General features: G+C 47.0%; 1 protein-coding gene across 1 annotated transcript in view; it reads left to right on the forward strand.

Moving 5' to 3' along the window:
• The window catches only part of MYOM3 (myomesin 3), a 508,088-nt gene that overhangs the window by 183,189 nt on the left and 307,602 nt on the right, over positions 1-17,297 (forward strand). The window lies entirely within an intron of this gene.

Genomic DNA, 17,297 nt, shown 5'->3' on the forward strand with positions numbered 1-17,297 from the left:
GACAAACCACAGGATTTTCAGACCCCAGCAACAGAAGACCTGAACTAGGGCTCCAAACCTCTAATGAATCTTTCTGTACCTGTTGTTTTCCAGGGCTTAACGCTGATCCTATGGGGCCTAACGATGAACGCCTCCCCGTTAACAGATCTAAAGACAAACGTTTCTCCGTAAGAGCTATTTCCTTTTCCAATACCATTGTTGCTCTTTTAATAAACTGATCGATAGTACCAGTAGCCGCCCCCCCCATTGGTAGAAAGAGTCACCTTTCTGCCCTTCCCGGATCGGGATGCCATTTACGACCCTGTCAGCCACAAAATAAAATGCAAACTGAATACTCAAGTGATTAGTTGGGAATAAATAGCTTACAGTACAAAAACCAACTACTGAAGTTCTCATCCCAATATCAAACCTACGAGAGGTTGCCCAGCCCGACCTCGATCGGCCTCGGACGGCCTCAGACGGGCCCGCCCTTAGCCGGGCTTAGCCCGGCATCCGCCCGCGCGCGTCCCGTGTTGCGTCCAAAGGGCGTAGTTTTAAAGGCGTAGGAGGGCGGGAGTAATGCGGGAAGAGGCAACAGCTCTGTCAAGCTCTCAGAATGCTGGTCTTCGCAGTCCCGCTGGAGCGTGGCTGTAGTCCAAAGAAGAAACACCTTCCTCGTGTGCAGGTCGATCCTTGGAAATATGTGGTCCCAGAGTCACCAGTTGCTGCTAGGAGCGGCTCCCGCGAAGCGGGGGCCGCGAGCAATTTTAAAGGCGTAGGAGGGCAGAAGTAATGCGGGAAGAGGCACCAGCTGTGTCAAGCTCTCAGAATGCTGGTCCTCGCAGTCCCGCTGGAGCGTGGCTGTAGTCCAAAGAAGAAACACCTTACTCGTGTGCAGGTCGATCCTTGGAAGTATGTGGTCCCAGAGTCACCAGTTGCGGCTACGAGCGGCACCCTAGTAGCACTATGCATTAACTTAAGTACATTACCGCTTCAAGCATAACACAAGGAGTTAAGTCATGTGTTGTGCAGTACTAGCGATGATCCAAAAGTTGTGAAGTGGTTTTTAAAACAGTATTAGTTTTAATAAAAAAACCTTTATTGTGCATGTCATTAGCATTTTAGTGCGGTGAACGAGACAACAGCACAAAAATGCATTAGTCTGAACCCTGATGCCTACTACTTGATAGGGCTGTGAGGAAGAGTTGGAAAGAGCCAATGAGAGACGAGGAATGATAGAGAACGAGAATGGAGTCAGGGAAAGAATATGTGAGAGAGGAGAAGAGGGGGACGATAAAGAAACGGAGAGAAAGGGAGCACGTAAGAGCAGAGCGATGGACAGTCACAGTCACGGAGAGAGCGCGGAAAGATTGTTGGGAAAGGAAATAAATATTCTGGTCACAAACAACCAAAAGTGCTATCGCATAGCGCTTCCTGAAACTTCCCCACTTTGGCCAGTAGGGTGTGCCAAACAACCGTGCAGATGAAATAGGATTATTTTCCTGGTACCAAACTGATCTAGAAGATGCACTGTCGACCTCCCAGTGAAAAATACACTGTCGGGTTCGGAATAAGACTGGTTAAAATGGAAAGATCTTCTTCACGGAACGTTTTCTTCCACTTAAAAGTCTTGCTTTATTTCTTTGAACCATCTTTACTGCTTGATAGCTCAGTTAGAATAACAAGCATCTGTATAGCCAAAAGATCTGTCTTTAATGTGCCTAAGAATACAACCAGCTGCTGTCCCTGCGTTTGTAGGCATATTAAAGCAAGAATTATTGGTTTTGCAAATGCTTCTTTATCAGTGTGTATAAAGTGCTTCAGGAGGCAAAAATGTAAGTTCCAATTACAATATATTTGTTAAAAACCTCGACATTGAACACACTGAATGAACACTTTGTACTGCTTTTGCTTACAATGTACATATGGCATAAAGAATTGTATGTTTGATGATTCCGAACACTTTTGAAATGTAGTATATAGTCCCTCTGGCATTGCAATACCAGCAATACATCCGAGGCAGTGATACAACAAACTGCCAATAACTGGGTGGAGCCAAAGACAACCATAGGTATATTTTAAAGATTTAGTAACAAGACTGCACTGTCAAGGCAGGGTTGATTCTTGCTTTTTTTCCCTTTGTAAAGGAAACTAAGAGACAGCTAAATCCATTGTAAGGCAAAGGCTATTTCCTTCGGGTGGTTTGCAAACCACTGCCCTGAAGTGACTAGAATCTTGAGAATATTATCACAACTATCCATGACTGCCATTCTAACATGACAAACTGGACGCAGTCTCTATATTATGAAATACTTTATAAATGGATGATCCAGCTCAGAAGGGGAGTCTCTCTTCAGGGCACAGTGTTTTGCACGCCTTAAACCAATGTTCGTGGGACATTAAAGAGGCCCAAAAGAGTTTGGTTGTCCTTTGGTGAGGTGTCCATTTTTGTCGGTGTTTGATTTGTGGATGTATTATTACCAAAATAAAGAGTCAATTCAATCTGCATATATATATCCGTTCTGGTTTGGGATGGGCAAAATCATTATCCAGCAGCTACTGTTGCCAGACGGGTACTTCCAGAGCTCTTGTGAGAGATATTTATGGAATGTTAGAAGAGTTGTTTTAAATGTTATTAAGTGAAGCCATCATACCCCTTTATTATGTAGGTCTCTCCACTTATACAAGATTACAAACTTCGAAGACGTGGCATTAGGTAATTTTAGCATGCCTCCCTCATCTTGCCCCTGGTCCCCATGTTTCTGCCCTATATTCAGTGCTTTAAATGGTCCGGTACTCTCCGGTACGGAGTACCGGTACTTTTATATTTTGAGGAGGAGAGTACCGGCACTTCTCAGAAACAAGCAGGTACTCTGCTACGGAGTACCTGCACTTTTGTTTTTCCATTTCAAGCACTGCCCATATTGTTGTGCTAAAAAGTCACAGGGCTTTCATTAGTCCCTAATTTACAGACTACAACCTGTAGTCAGTCTATTATCACTTTTTCCTAGATCTGTTAGTAATGTGGCTGATAGTGTTTGAACATAACAGGCCCTCCTTTGCGTTCAGGTTGCTCAAGAAAGTATCTTGGAAAATTCAAGCAACGCAAAGAAAATCAACAATGTAACTGCCTGACGCCAAGACATATGTTCTGTTATTATGGGGCTGATTACGATGTCGGTCAGATGAGCGTCTGATAGATATCGTAGCGGAAACAGGACCACCCGACAAGGAGTCGGCAGCCCTACTTCCCATATTATGATGCGACCGACTCCACAGCGGTCAAAAAGTGTATGTTTTCTATTGCATCTTGTGCTGGGCCTGTAGCACAAGCATCAAGAGAAGAAAATACACTTTTAAACCATCCATGCCCCACGGTGCCCCCTATGCCTCATAGCGGAGGCCGAAGGGACCCTGCTAGGGGCCCCAAAGTCACTTTCAGACAGCCTTTCCATGTCAGAAAGGCCGATATGGAAAGGCTGTTGGAAACAGATATCATAATCCTGACGGCGGTAGCAGAGCGGGCACAGCTAGAATTTGGGAATTATCTGTCCGACCGCTGCCCCGATGGGATCTCCCATCCTGTCGGAGGTGTTGGTCTTTCCCCTAACCTGCAGCGGTGTGATCAACTGCATTGTAATGCGGAGGTCGGACCACTGCTTCCAATGACGGATGGACCACCAGAGACAGCTAGTCGGTGGCGATCCGCCCAACACATTAGTGTCTTGTTAGCCTGTTACACAATAGAGCCAATACCACAGGTGATCATCCCCAATGCATTACATAATAAGTATCCAACACCACACTCACAGTACACTGCAAAACACACACTGACAAGTATATTCCTCAGGATTTCTCTTCCCGCTCACCTGGACTGAGATTGAGAGTTCCAAGTGACCCATTTCAATCTAGTTGAGGAGCAGTTTGTGAGGAAGTAGAGGTACAAGGTTTCAATTGTTAGGTAAGTCTGTAGAGTCAGGGTCCAGTGATTTAGCTCTGGTGAAGGAAAGAGAATTACAAGGTATTTAAAGTTGAGGACCGCTAGTTTAATTCTTATGGAATCAAACCTTCATTTCACTGCCCTCCTGCCTTTTCACATATTGTGCAGTCTCAGAATTAATATAAGGTGCAATGTTTCTTCTTATTTAAGCATGCTTAGGCCACCAGCATACAGCATGTGTACAGATGTAGCTGCGTATGGTGTCGTCATCTATGCATCATGCCTATGGCGTTACTGCATTATTGTGCAGATCCAGAATCCTTGGGATTACAGGAGTTATCTCTTAATATAACATGTGCATTTGTGAAGCACACATTCACCCATAAGCGTCTTGGAGCTGAATAACAGATGTTTATTGTTACCCAACTCAATGGTACTCATTTTATTAACCTCAGATGAATGAAAGACTGAATGGACCCGCCAGGATTTGAACCTGTGACCATGAGGTCGAACAGGTCCCTGCAGCAGATGTAGTAGTCAACTGAGCCACTAGACCCATACTTGACGTGACTATCTATTTATATTCTCAATTAAGATACTTTTTCATGTGGTTGACAGTGACTTGTTTCTATCTTAGGGTTGAAAAACATAGGGTAAGTTTATAAATCAGGTTGCCATGGATTAATGGACAGTATTATCCCGTATGGTAGATTAAATTTAATGGAATTCCCTAGAATGAATCGGTTTACAATGTGATCCATGGTGGGTCAGTATTTACAGTCGAGGTCGGCTACTTTGATTCTTATGGATATTTTGGGTCAATAAAAATGTACTGAATGAATGGTCCACTCATACCTTTATTACAGTTGTTGGTGAAAGTGGTGGACTCCTACCTGTTTGCCCACCAAGAGTTCATTAATATTAGTGAGACCATAGGTTTTGGATCAATGCTGGCTGCAGGTTGATTATCAAGGCAAACTTATACTGCCAAATAATGCAATGACAATATTTTAATATTGACTTCAAGGTTGAGCTAACTAACTATATAAGCTTAAGTTTGGTAAACTCTAGGAATTTTCAGCATGTTCTAGGTGGCCTGCCACCTGCAGTATTTACTAGCTATTTAATTCTGGATGAATGATTCCAGTGACCTCTAATACCATGTGCAGGATGGGTCTCCACTTCCAGCTCTGCAGCACATTCACATATGCATGCGCCACACGCAAGTGTCCATTTTTGCAACCCATAACTATCACACCACTGACATTTTACAGGATGCTTGCTGTGCCCAGAGCATTCATTCCCCAGGTATGGGTTCACACTGCAAGCCCCCTAAAATAATTACTCTTTCGGTGTGGGTGCCTGTTGTAAAGTCATCCTGTGCCCTGGACACCCCCACCATTTTGCTAAGTGGTACGGGTGGTAACGGACTTTGACTGACCCTGGGCTCTGCCTAACCAGGCCCAGGGGCAGAGCTATACTGAAGACACACTTAGAATAGAGTGACAACACCTACATACTCTAGGGTACACTATGGGTTAGGGTAACCCTGTGATTGGCATGACCTCCCCTATAAGGCCCTAGTACATAATAGGGAAAGGGGGGTTGAAACTACCTTTAAGTCCGTAGTATAGAATAGGGCAAGGCAGTTTAGAAGCTAGCAGCCTTTTCTGCTCTTGCATGTGTGCACTGCTGAAGCCTGAGGTCAGTTTAAAAGCAGCCCTGTGTTGCAGGGCTGCTTTTAAATGCAAATTATGCCCGAACGCATATTTGGTGTTTTGGGCACTTAAAGTTAATACACTACAATGTTTAGGCATGGTAGGTACCCCCAGGATTTTACCTAGAAGTCTCAGGGGTACGGCAGTCAGATACTGATAAGGAGAATTCTTACAAAAGGTTTTTATATGCCTTGGGGTTGGTGACATTGCACATTTCACTCCCCACATTGTAGTAAAGTGCTTCCCAAAATCAAATTTTGCGCTAGGAACACTGTGAAATGAGGATCTGCTCTATCTTGATATATTCAGAAACCCTAAAGTCTTACCTAGGTGTTCCAGGGGTGGTGGGTCCTGAAGGTATAAATAGGGTCCTTATAACACCTGTTTTATAGGCCCTGGTATTGGAGAAATTGCCCAGTTCATTTTTCCATTGCAGATCCCCAGCCCATAGGTTAACATTGGAATAGGTTATTAATTAATAACTGGAGAATGAAAAGCCATAAAAATAGTATTCAGTAGAATGGTAATGACTAATCCCACAATATAGCTTTGTTGAATTTAATCTAAAACATACAGACAAAAAGTTATAAGACTTTCTTGCCTGTAAGCCAAAATTCAGTCCTCTAGTGCTCCGCCTTGATTGTTCAGAGATAAGTGGATTAGCCGGGCTGCTCCGAAGAGGTGATAAATGACCCTGGGGCTAGGAAGCCTTTCTGGGAGGAGAGTTTGCTGGGCATAGGAACGCCAGAGCCAGGGGGGGAGTAGTAAATAATGCTCTTCAAGGGAAGGAGGAGACAATCTAGAGAAACCAGTTTTCATTTACAACTCTCCTCTCTGAATCCAAGCGCATGCTTGGTTTTTGGAAGGAATGAGTAGATGCAAGGGGGAGAGACTCTGGATATTAGCCATCCTGGGGGTGTGTTTAGCCAGTTCTTCTCTCTCTGCTGAAAATTGTGACATATTGAATTTTGGAGGAATAGTGTTTTTTGGGATATCATTGTGCCACACTTTGGAGGAAGTGGTCATGCTCTGGGGTGTTGCCCTGCACCTCATTGGACAGCAGTGCTCTCCTGCTTTACCCCAGAGAACACTAAATAAGTATCTGAGAGGGGCAGTGCCTCTCAGATCTACTTTTTGAAATCTAAGAGAACAAGAAGGGTCTACTAAGGAGTTTGATGTGCATTCACTAGGCCCTGCACTCTGAAGATTACGCCTTTTGCACCATCTGAAACTACAGCCTTGTGGATCTAACCTGATTCAAAAGGACTAAAGAGTGGACTTCTTGCAAGCTACAGGTTAACAGATCTCACCTGGACCATCACCACAAAGAATCCTCACCCTGGAGTACTATCAGTTGATTTGTAAGGGGTTTGTCCAAGTGGATTGTGGGGACTGAATCCCAAACTTTCAAGGACCCTCTTGGAGATTCCAGATCCCTGGATTGTGTTTTGGACACTTTGGACCAGCAAGAGGAACTTCAGGAAGGAGTACCTAATGGAATTAAGCCTGTAGGAGGAGGCTGCATGAGTCTGATGAGAATTCCTCCAGAAAAGTTGCTGAGTGTGAATTTGTCACTGTCAGAGGCAACCACATGTCCAAAAGTGGCACTGTTGGTTTCCAAGCACTTGAAAGTGTCTATTCTTTAAAAAATCATATCTCTGGCTCCCTATGGTGGATTTTGTTTCATTTTGGTGTCATTTTAAAGATAAATAAAATTCTTATTTTTATAACTGGTGTTGGATTTTTATTGTGTGTTGTGTCTTGATTATTTACTGAATGGTGTTTTTAAATGCTTCACATCCCTGTCTTTAAAGTTAAGTCTGCCTCCTCGCAGCCAAGCTACCAGGGTTGAGCATGGGAATCATTTTCTAAGACCTATTCTGAGCCCTATAACTTGTTAGTGGTATTATTGCCAGTGGTAAATACATATCTGCCACTACTAATAATCCACTTTCCAACAGGGCCCACTTACTGTAGCTTTATTATGCATTCACTAGGCCGGTACACACTTCCAGGAGCATCTGTGCATACCCTTCCAGTACATGTTGCTTTCTGGGTCAATCAAAGAAGCATAATTAGGGTGCCATCACTAATGGGACTAATCATTATAGACTCGAGAAAATGTGCTTCCAGGTTGTACTTCATCATGCCATCTCGACAGGCTTAGTGCTTACTGTTAACTCTGTGGCTAATATGACTAGAACCTCATTGATTTGTCCACGGGCCCAGTCGCTGTGAATGCTCATGAGTTTAAGGCTCTGTGTTTGTTTTTTCATAGATCTTGTGGGCTCTGCTGCCTAACTGCTTGTAATCACCTTGTTAGTTGTATCATGACTTCCTGGCAACTGCACATGACAGTCAGGCCATTGACCTATCCTGTGCAGCTGCTTTCCTCTAGAACTCAAATCCATCTAAGAGAAAATAACATCCTAACCAGGTTACACTGCTGTCAGAGAAGTATAACCCTTGGGGCTCACATTGGGTGGGTTTTGCTTGCTATAGCCTGACATGTTGCTCAGGAATGTACCAATTAATCCATTAAGCCTGCACTTGAAGACCTACAGTTCCCCTTGTAAACACACCCCTGAACCCATAGGGATGATGCCTGACCATACAGTCTCAGTGGATCCCATGTTCTTGCCAAGAGGGGTAAGAGCCCTTTTTCATCTTGCACAAGAGCGGACCTGTGCTGAGAGCTATGAGGCCAGTGCCCCAGGCATGTTACCAGCATGCACAGTTTCTGAGAATCTTTCAAGAGATGGACAATGTACTGTTCCAACATGCCCTCTGCATGCCCATTCAGCCTATGTATGCAACTTGATTCTATCTGGCTGGAACCAGACCCTTTCATGTGGTCACATTATAGGCCCAGGTAGAGACAGATCACTGACATAATGTCAAGACAACAAATATGGACTAACAGAAATATTGTAAATTTAATTTCGATAACAAAAATATTGAGTCCCTACAACTGCATATGGCCTGAAAATGCTGGCAGTGCCGATGCTGGCACCGCCAGGCATATTATGACCTGCATATCCACTGCCCTTTTCATGGCGGGGACCCCGCCATAAAAAGGGTGGTGGACATGCAGGTAGGGGGGCTCTAAAAGGGCCCGGGCTGAATCTGGGCCAAGAGGTGCATGCAGGCGGGCACATGTTGTGCCACCCTGGAATTGCACCCTTGTTCCTGCACAGTGTGGTATGCACGACATGATGCATGCCACACCATGCAGGAATGTGCTGCAGGGACTCCCACGGCGGTGGTATGCTGTTTAGGCTCTCCTATGAACCTATCACAGCCGCCGCCATGAGACCGCAGTCACACCACCCGCCCGCCCTGGATTAAACTCATGATCCGGCCGGTGGGCTCACCACAGCATTGGCGGTGTTTTTGGGGCCGCCACAGTGGCAGTCCCATTGGAAGACCACTAAAGCCGTAATAAGGCCCTTAGAAGTGATCAGACAAGTCACAGGGTGTTATGGATTCATGTTGTATCAAGTTATCCTTGGCGATGATGAGTTCAAGGGTGGAACCTCTATTGGTTGTTAGGCCATTGCAAGATTGGGTGAGGTTAAGGTCCGAAGGGAAGGCCTTAAAGATGTTAATAATGGGGTCATTTAAGTCATTCCAATGGAATTTTAAATCCACAAGGACGATCTGGTTGGCGTGTTGGTCTCAGTTAGAGGATATGGTCTCCATAATTTGTTCAATAAAATGTAAGTTCTCCCCCAGTCAAGAGATCTGGGTTAAATCCATCGTTCTTTTGCCCACTACACCACCCCAGTTTAGACATGGCCATATGCAAATCAGTCTTGACCCTGTGCCTCATGGGAACAGTCCAGCCCGAACTGCCAAGCCATGTCTTCCCTGGACCGGAATCAAGCATCCTAGGACCGGTTTCTGGCTATCAGCCGTCATCAGCCAGGATAGCTTGACTCCAGTGGCGTAGTGAGCACGGGTCCCACGTCTGGGAATACCCATCCCACTTAGGGCGAAAAGCGTTACAACAAACAAATGATGGACGGAATGCTGATAATGCATACATTCTCCCCCAGTCCAGAGATCTGGGTTAAATCCATCGTTCTTTTGCCCACTACACCACCCCAGTTTAGACATGGCCATATGCAAATCAGTCTTGACCCTGTGCCTCATGGGAACAGTCCAGCCCGAACTGCCAAGCCATGTCTTCCCTGGACCGGAATCAAGCATCCTAGGACCGGTTTCTGGCTATCAGCCGTCATCAGCCAGGATAGCTTGACTCCAGTGGCGTAGTGAGCACGGGTCCCACGTCTGGGAATACCCATCCCACTTAGGGCGAAAAGCGTTACAACAAACAAATGATGGACGGAATGCTGATAATGCATACATTCTCCCCCAGTCAAGAGATCTGGGTTAAATCCATCGTTCTTTTGCCCATTACACCACCCCAGTTTAGACATGGCCATATGCAAATCAGTCTTGACCCTGTGCCTCATGGGAACAGTCCAGCCCGAACTGCCAAGCCATGTCTTCCCTGGACCGGAATCAAGCATCCTAGGACCGGTTTCTGGCTATCAGCCGTCATCAGCCAGGATAGCTTGACTCCAGTGGCGTAGTGAGCACGGGTCCCACGTCTGGGAATACCCATCCCACTTAGGGCGAAAAGCGTTACAACAAACAAATGATGGACGGAATGCTGATAATGCATACATTCTCCCCCAGTCAAGAGATCTGGGTTAAATCCATCGTTCTTTTGCCCACTACACCACCCCAGTTTAGACATGGCCATATGCAAATCAGTCTTGACCCTGTGCCGCATGGCAACAGTCCAGCCCGAACTGCCAAGCCATGTCTTCCCTGGACCGGAATCAAGCATCCTAGGACCGGTTTCTGGCTATCAGCCGTCATCAGCCAGGATAGCTTGACTCCAGTGGCGTAGTGAGCACGGGTCCCACGTCTGGGAATACCCATCCCACTTAGGGCGAAAAGCGTTACAACAAACAAATGATGGACGGAATGCTGATAATGCATACATTCTCCCCCAGTCAAGAGATCTGGGTTAAATCCATTGTTCTTTTGCCCACTACACCACCCCAGTTTAGACATGGCCATATGCAAATCAGTCTTGACCCTGTGCCTCATGGGAACAGTCCAGCCCGAACTGCCAAGCCATGTCTTCCCTGGACCGGAATCAAGCATCCTAGGACCGGTTTCTGGCTATCAGCCGTCATCAGCCAGGATAGCTTGACTCCAGTGGCGTAGTGAGCACGGGTCCCACGTCTGGGAATACCCATCCCACTTAGGGCGAAAAGCGTTACAACAAACAAATGATGGACGGAATGCTGATAATGCATACATTCTCCCCCAGTCAAGAGATCTGGGTTAAATCCATCGTTCTTTTGCCCACTACACCACCCCAGTTTAGACATGGCCATATGCAAATCAGTCTTGACCCTGTGCCTCATGGGAACAGTCCAGCCCGAACTGCCAAGCCATGTCTTCCCTGGACCGGAATCAAGCATCCTAGGACCGGTTTCTGGCTATCAGCCGTCATCAGCCAGGATAGCTTGACTCCAGTGGCGTAGTGAGCACGGGTCCCACGTCTGGGAATACCCATCCCACTTAGGGCGAAAAGCGTTACAACAAACAAATGATGGACGGAATGCTGATAATGCATACATTCTCCCCCAGTCCAGAGATCTGGGTTAAATCCATCGTTCTTTTGCCCACTACACCACCCCAGTTTAGACATGGCCATATGCAAATCAGTCTTGACCCTGTGCCTCATGGGAACAGTCCAGCCCGAACTGCCAAGCCATGTCTTCCCTGGACCGGAATCAAGCATCCTAGGACCGGTTTCTGGCTATCAGCCGTCATCAGCCAGGATAGCTTGACTCCAGTGGCGTAGTGAGCACGGGTCCCACGTCTGGGAATACCCATCCCACTTAGGGCGAAAAGCGTTACAACAAACAAATGATGGACGGAATGCTGATAATGCATACATTCTCCCCCAGTCAAGAGATCTGGGTTAAATCCATCGTTCTTTTGCCCACTACACCACCCCAGTTTAGACATGGCCATATGCAAATCAGTCTCGACCCTGTGCCTCATGGGAACAGTCCAGCCCGAACTGCCAAGCCATGTCTTCCCTGGACCGGAATCAAGCATCCTAGGACCGGTTTCTGGCTATCAGCCGTCATCAGCCAGGATAGCTTGACTCCAGTGGCGTAGTGAGCACGGGTCCCACGTCTGGGAATACCCATCCCACTTAGGGCGAAAAGCGTTACAACAAACAAATGATGGACGGAATGCTGATAATGCATACATTCTCCCCCAGTCAAGAGATCTGGGTTAAATCCATCGTTCTTTTGCCCACTACACCACCCCAGTTTAGACATGGCCATATGCAAATCAGTCTTGACCCTGTGCCTCATGGGAACAGTCCAGCCCGAACTGCCAAGCCATGTCTTCCCTGGACCGGAATCAAGCATCCTAGGACCGGTTTCTGGCTATCAGCCGTCATCAGCCAGGATAGCTTGACTCCAGTGGCGTAGTGAGCACGGGTCCCACGTCTGGGAATACCCATCCCACTTAGGGCGAAAAGCGTTACAACAAACAAATGATGGACGGAATGCTGATAATGTATACATATTTTCCCTCAGTCCAAAGATCTGGGTTAAATCCATCGTTCTTTTGCCCACTACACCACCCCAGTTTAGACATGGCCATATGCAAATCAGTCTTGACCCTGTGCCTCATGGGAACAGTCCAGCCCGAACTGCCAAGCCATGTCTTCCCTGGACCGGAATCAAGCATCCTAGGACCGGTTTCTGGCTATCAGCCGTCATCAGCCAGGATAGCTTGACTCCAGTGGCGTAGTGAGCACGGGTCCCACGTCTGGGAATACCCATCCCACTTAGGGCGAAAAGCGTTACAAACAAATGATGGACGGAATGCTGATAATGCATACATTCTCCCCCAGTCAAGAGATCTGGGTTAAATCCATCGTTCTTTTGCCCACTACACCACCCCAGTTTAGACATGGCCATATGCAAATCAGTCTTGACCCTGTGCCTCATGGGAACAGTCCAGCCCGAACTGCCAAGCCATGTCTTCCCTGGACCGGAATCAAGCATCCTAGGACCGGTTTCTGGCTATCAGCCGTCATCAGCCAGGATAGCTTGACTCCAGTGGCGTAGTGAGCACGGGTCCCACGTCTGGGAATACCCATCCCACTTAGGGCGAAAAGCGTTACAACAAACAAATGATGGACGGAATGCTGATAATGCATACATTCTCCCCCAGTCAAGAGATCTGGGTTAAATCCATCGTTCTTTTGCCCACTACACCACCCCAGTTTAGACATGGCCATATGCAAATCAGTCTTGACCCTGTGCCTCATGGGAACAGTCCAGCCCGAACTGCCAAGCCATGTCTTCCCTGGACCGGAATCAAGCATCCTAGGACCGGTCACCGGTCACCCCGAGTGGGAAGGGTATGCTCAGACGTGAGTCCCTTGCTCTCCATGCCACTGGAATCAAGCTATCCTGGCTGACGAGGGCTGAAAGCCCGAAACCGGTCCTAGGATGCTTGTTTCCAGTCCAGGGAGGACCTGGCTTGGCAGTTCGGGCTGGACTGTTCCCATGGGGCACAGGGTCAAGACTGATTTGCATATGGCTGGGTTCAAACTGGAATGGCATGGTGAGCAAAAAAACGATGGATTTAGGCCCAGATCTCTGTACTGGGGTGAATGTATGACATTGTTCTGCATTCTGTCCATCAATTGTTGTTTTTGCATTTGTCACCCCGAGTGGGAAGGGTATGCTCAGACGTGAGTCCCTTGCTCTCCATGCCACTGGAATCAAGCTATCCTGGCTGACGAGGGCTGAAAGCCCGAAACCGGTCCTAGGATGCTTGTTTCCAGTCCAGGGAGGACCTGGCTTGGCAGTTCGGGCTGGACTGTTCCCATGGGGCACAGGGTCAAGACTGATTTGCATATGGCTGGGTTCAAACTGGAATGGCATGGTGAGCAAAAAAACGATGGATTTAGGCCCAGATCTCTGTACTGGGGTGAATGTATGACATTGTTCTGCATTCTGTCCATCAATTGTTGTTTTTGCATTTGTCACCCCGAGTGGGAAGGGTATGCTCAGACGTGAGTCCCTTGCTCTCCATGCCACTGGAATCAAGCTATCCTGGCTGACGAGGGCTGAAAGCCCGAAACCGGTCCTAGGATGCTTGTTTCCAGTCCAGGGAGGACCTGGCTTGGCAGTTCGGGCTGGACTGTTCCCATGGGGCACAGGGTCAAGACTGATTTGCATATGGCTGGGTTCAAACTGGAATGGCATGGTGAGCAAAAAAACGATGGATTTAGGCCCAGATCTCTGTACTGGGGTGAATGTATGACATTGTTCTGCATTCTGTCCATCAATTGTTGTTTTTGCATTTGTCACCCCGAGTGGGAAGGGTATGCTCAGACGTGAGTCCCTTGCTCTCCATGCCACTGGAATCAAGCTATCCTGGCTGACGAGGGCTGAAAGCCCGAAACCGGTCCTAGGATGCTTGTTTCCAGTCCAGGGAGGACCTGGCTTGGCAGTTCGGGCTGGACTGTTCCCATGGGGCACAGGGTCAAGACTGATTTGCATATGGCTGGGTTCAAACTGGAATGGCATGGTGAGCAAAAAAACGATGGATTTAGGCCCAGATCTCTGTACTGGGGTGAATGTATGACATTGTTCTGCATTCTGTCCATCAATTGTTGTTTTTGCATTTGTCACCCCGAGTGGGAAGGGTATGCTCAGACGTGAGTCCCTTGCTCTCCATGCCACTGGAATCAAGCTATCCTGGCTGACGAGGGCTGAAAGTCCGAAACCGGTCCTAGGATGCTTGTTTCCAGTCCAGGGAGGACCTGGCTTGGCAGTTCGGGCTGGACTGTTCCCATGGGGCACAGGGTCAAGACTGATTTGCATATGGCTGGGTTCAAACTGGAATGGCATGGTGAGCAAAAAAACGATGGATTTAGGCCCAGATCTCTGTACTGGGGTGAATGTATGACATTGTTCTGCATTCTGTCCATCAATTGTTGTTTTTGCATTTGTCACCCCGAGTGGGAAGGGTATGCTCAGACGTGAGTCCCTTGCTCTCCATGCCACTGGAATCAAGCTATCCTGGCTGACGAGGGCTGAAAGCCCGAAACCGGTCCTAGGATGCTTGTTTCCAGTCCAGGGAGGACCTAGCTTGGCAGTTCGGGCTGGACTGTTCCCATGGGGCACAGGGTCAAGACTGATTTGCATATGGCTGGGTTCAAACTGGAATGGCATGGTGAGCAAAAAAACGATGGATTTAGGCCCAGATCTCTGTACTGGGGTGAATGTATGACATTGTTCTGCATTCTGTCCATCAATTGTTGTTTTTGCACTTGAGTTCTCTATGCAGCTTGAAGGGAATAGCCTGGATGATGCTCTGCGAGGGTGTTGAATCCTTGTGTGTATTGGTATATGATATCAGAAGGGAGTGTATGTCAGCATCAGAGAGGTGTTCTGTAACCCTCTGGGGTCTGGAGGTAGTATTGGAGGGGTTGAGATCTCACAAGTGGGTTTGTTGAATTCTCGTTGATCGTTGAGAGTGAGACATGATTAGAAAAGTTAGGTCGTACCATAGAGATTGGGCTGAAATGATTAGAGTGAGGGGTTCTATTATCCAGAGAGGTCAATTTAAGACAGGTGATTATATAAGGTTCTGGAGATTGGCTTTAACTAACTGAAGGTCTCGACTAAGATCTGTAAGTTTGTCCTCCATCTAAGAGGGTTCATCATTATGGGTGGGAATGTAGTGTGGCCTTGGGGCGGACGAAGAGTGTGTGCTCACTGGGGTGTCGGGGAAAGTCCACAACCCAGAGGGACCACTGGTGGTGGGGGAAGGAAAGACCGGCCATGGCGAACTAGGAGAGAGACTGCTGTGAGTGGTGATAGGATGATGGATAGGAAGCGGACTAATAGCTGCGACATCAATGGACAATCTTTTCTGTTGGGAGGTCCATTCTAGCGAGTCAGAGACTTCAGTGGTCGGTAAGGTTTTGCACGTAAAGTCTCCAGGTTGAAGCTGTTGACCAAACTCGGGCAGTGGTTATCATTTCTTGGCCTTCTATGAGCTAAGGGCCTGCACCGCTCCAATAAGTGGAGAATGGTAGAAGGGCAGGAATCATCCTTAGGAGAGAGTGAAATGGGTCCTTCAGTGACCGTTCCTGTCTTGCAAAGACTGGTGGGGACATGAGGTAGCATAGGAGATAGAATAGAGGAGGTACGGGATGGTGCATGTGTTTCAGTTCCTGAGTGGGGGGAGGGACTTTGACTTTGAGAGGAGATGGGGACATAGTTGGACATTGTGTTTTTGATCTTCATGAAAGTGTTGTCAAACCTCTCTAGATTGCAATAAAAAAGATTTGATGAGAACATTACAATTGTTGTATATGGTGATGGTTGCCTCAGCATTGAAATCTGGTGAAGGCGTTATGGTGATACAAAGCCCATGTGGTGTTTTCCTTGACGTGTTAATATGAAAGCAAAATGTTGTTTATTATTGTCCGTTCAGCGACTGCGCTATCACAATAGAATCAACAATAGCTGCCAGACTAGGACTTCGGCATGGTAACCCGGGTGATGTTTATTAGGGGTGGGCGGAATTTGCGAAGTCGCGTTACGCAAATCTCCGCGAAATGGTTTAAAATCTCCGCGAACACGCAGAAATTCCGCGAACACGCGGAATTGCTTGTTCGCGATGCTTTTTTCCTGTTCGCAACCTCTGTTTGCGTGCTCGGGGGAAAATATCTCGTGAACACGCAGTTTGAGATCGCGAACAAGCAAAAATTCCGCGAAGCCGCGGAAAGCAGAATTTTGGGCAATTTCGCGTTCTCCGCGGAACGCGAAATTACCTAAATTCCGCAAATTCCGCGAGCGGAACGGAATTTACCGCCCAGGCCTAATGTTTATTATATAAACAACATCAGTCCCTTGTTTAATTAGCGGGGGCATTTAGCTGGCTCGAGAGGTCATCACATGCTGCAATTCCAGCCCGGTTGATTCCTGTTTACCTCATGTGGGCGATAAAGCCCATCTCTACACCAAGACGGTCTTCCTGACTAAACTTACCCATAGGTAACGGGGGAGTTAGATCATCCTACAGGGTTTTGCCAGATTCGCCCACCCTAGGCACAATAGGAGAGCTAGGGCTAGGTAGGAGCAAAACATAACAGTATTTATATGCTTGCATATATTCTCTGTAAACAGCACGATGGTTGAATTATTCATCTTCTTCACCACTCTTATATTGCTGATGACACTATTCAGTTTCCTTCTATTGGTTATTGCAGCACACATATTTTACTGAAGCATCACAATGCTTCGATAAATATTGAAACGTCATGTTGTGTATTTCTTGTGTATCTATTTGGGTATGCATGAGTAACAAAGCGAAATGGTTCTACATTTGTTATCACAATTTTCTTGGGGATTCAGAGTTGTCATGTTCTGAGGTTGCATATTCTACCTGTTTCCTTTCCCGGTTAGGGGTACAGATGGTGCACTGTGAGCTAGCAGGACTAAGGCCAACATATCCTGATGTTGTGCGTAGAATCAGTCTTGCACAGTTCTGATGTTTATGTTGTCCAACAAATGCATAGT

Source organism: Triturus cristatus, chromosome 3_2 (genome assembly GCF_964204655.1).
Source record: "Triturus cristatus chromosome 3_2, aTriCri1.1, whole genome shotgun sequence".
NCBI classification, from domain to species: domain Eukaryota; kingdom Metazoa; phylum Chordata; class Amphibia; order Caudata; family Salamandridae; genus Triturus; species Triturus cristatus.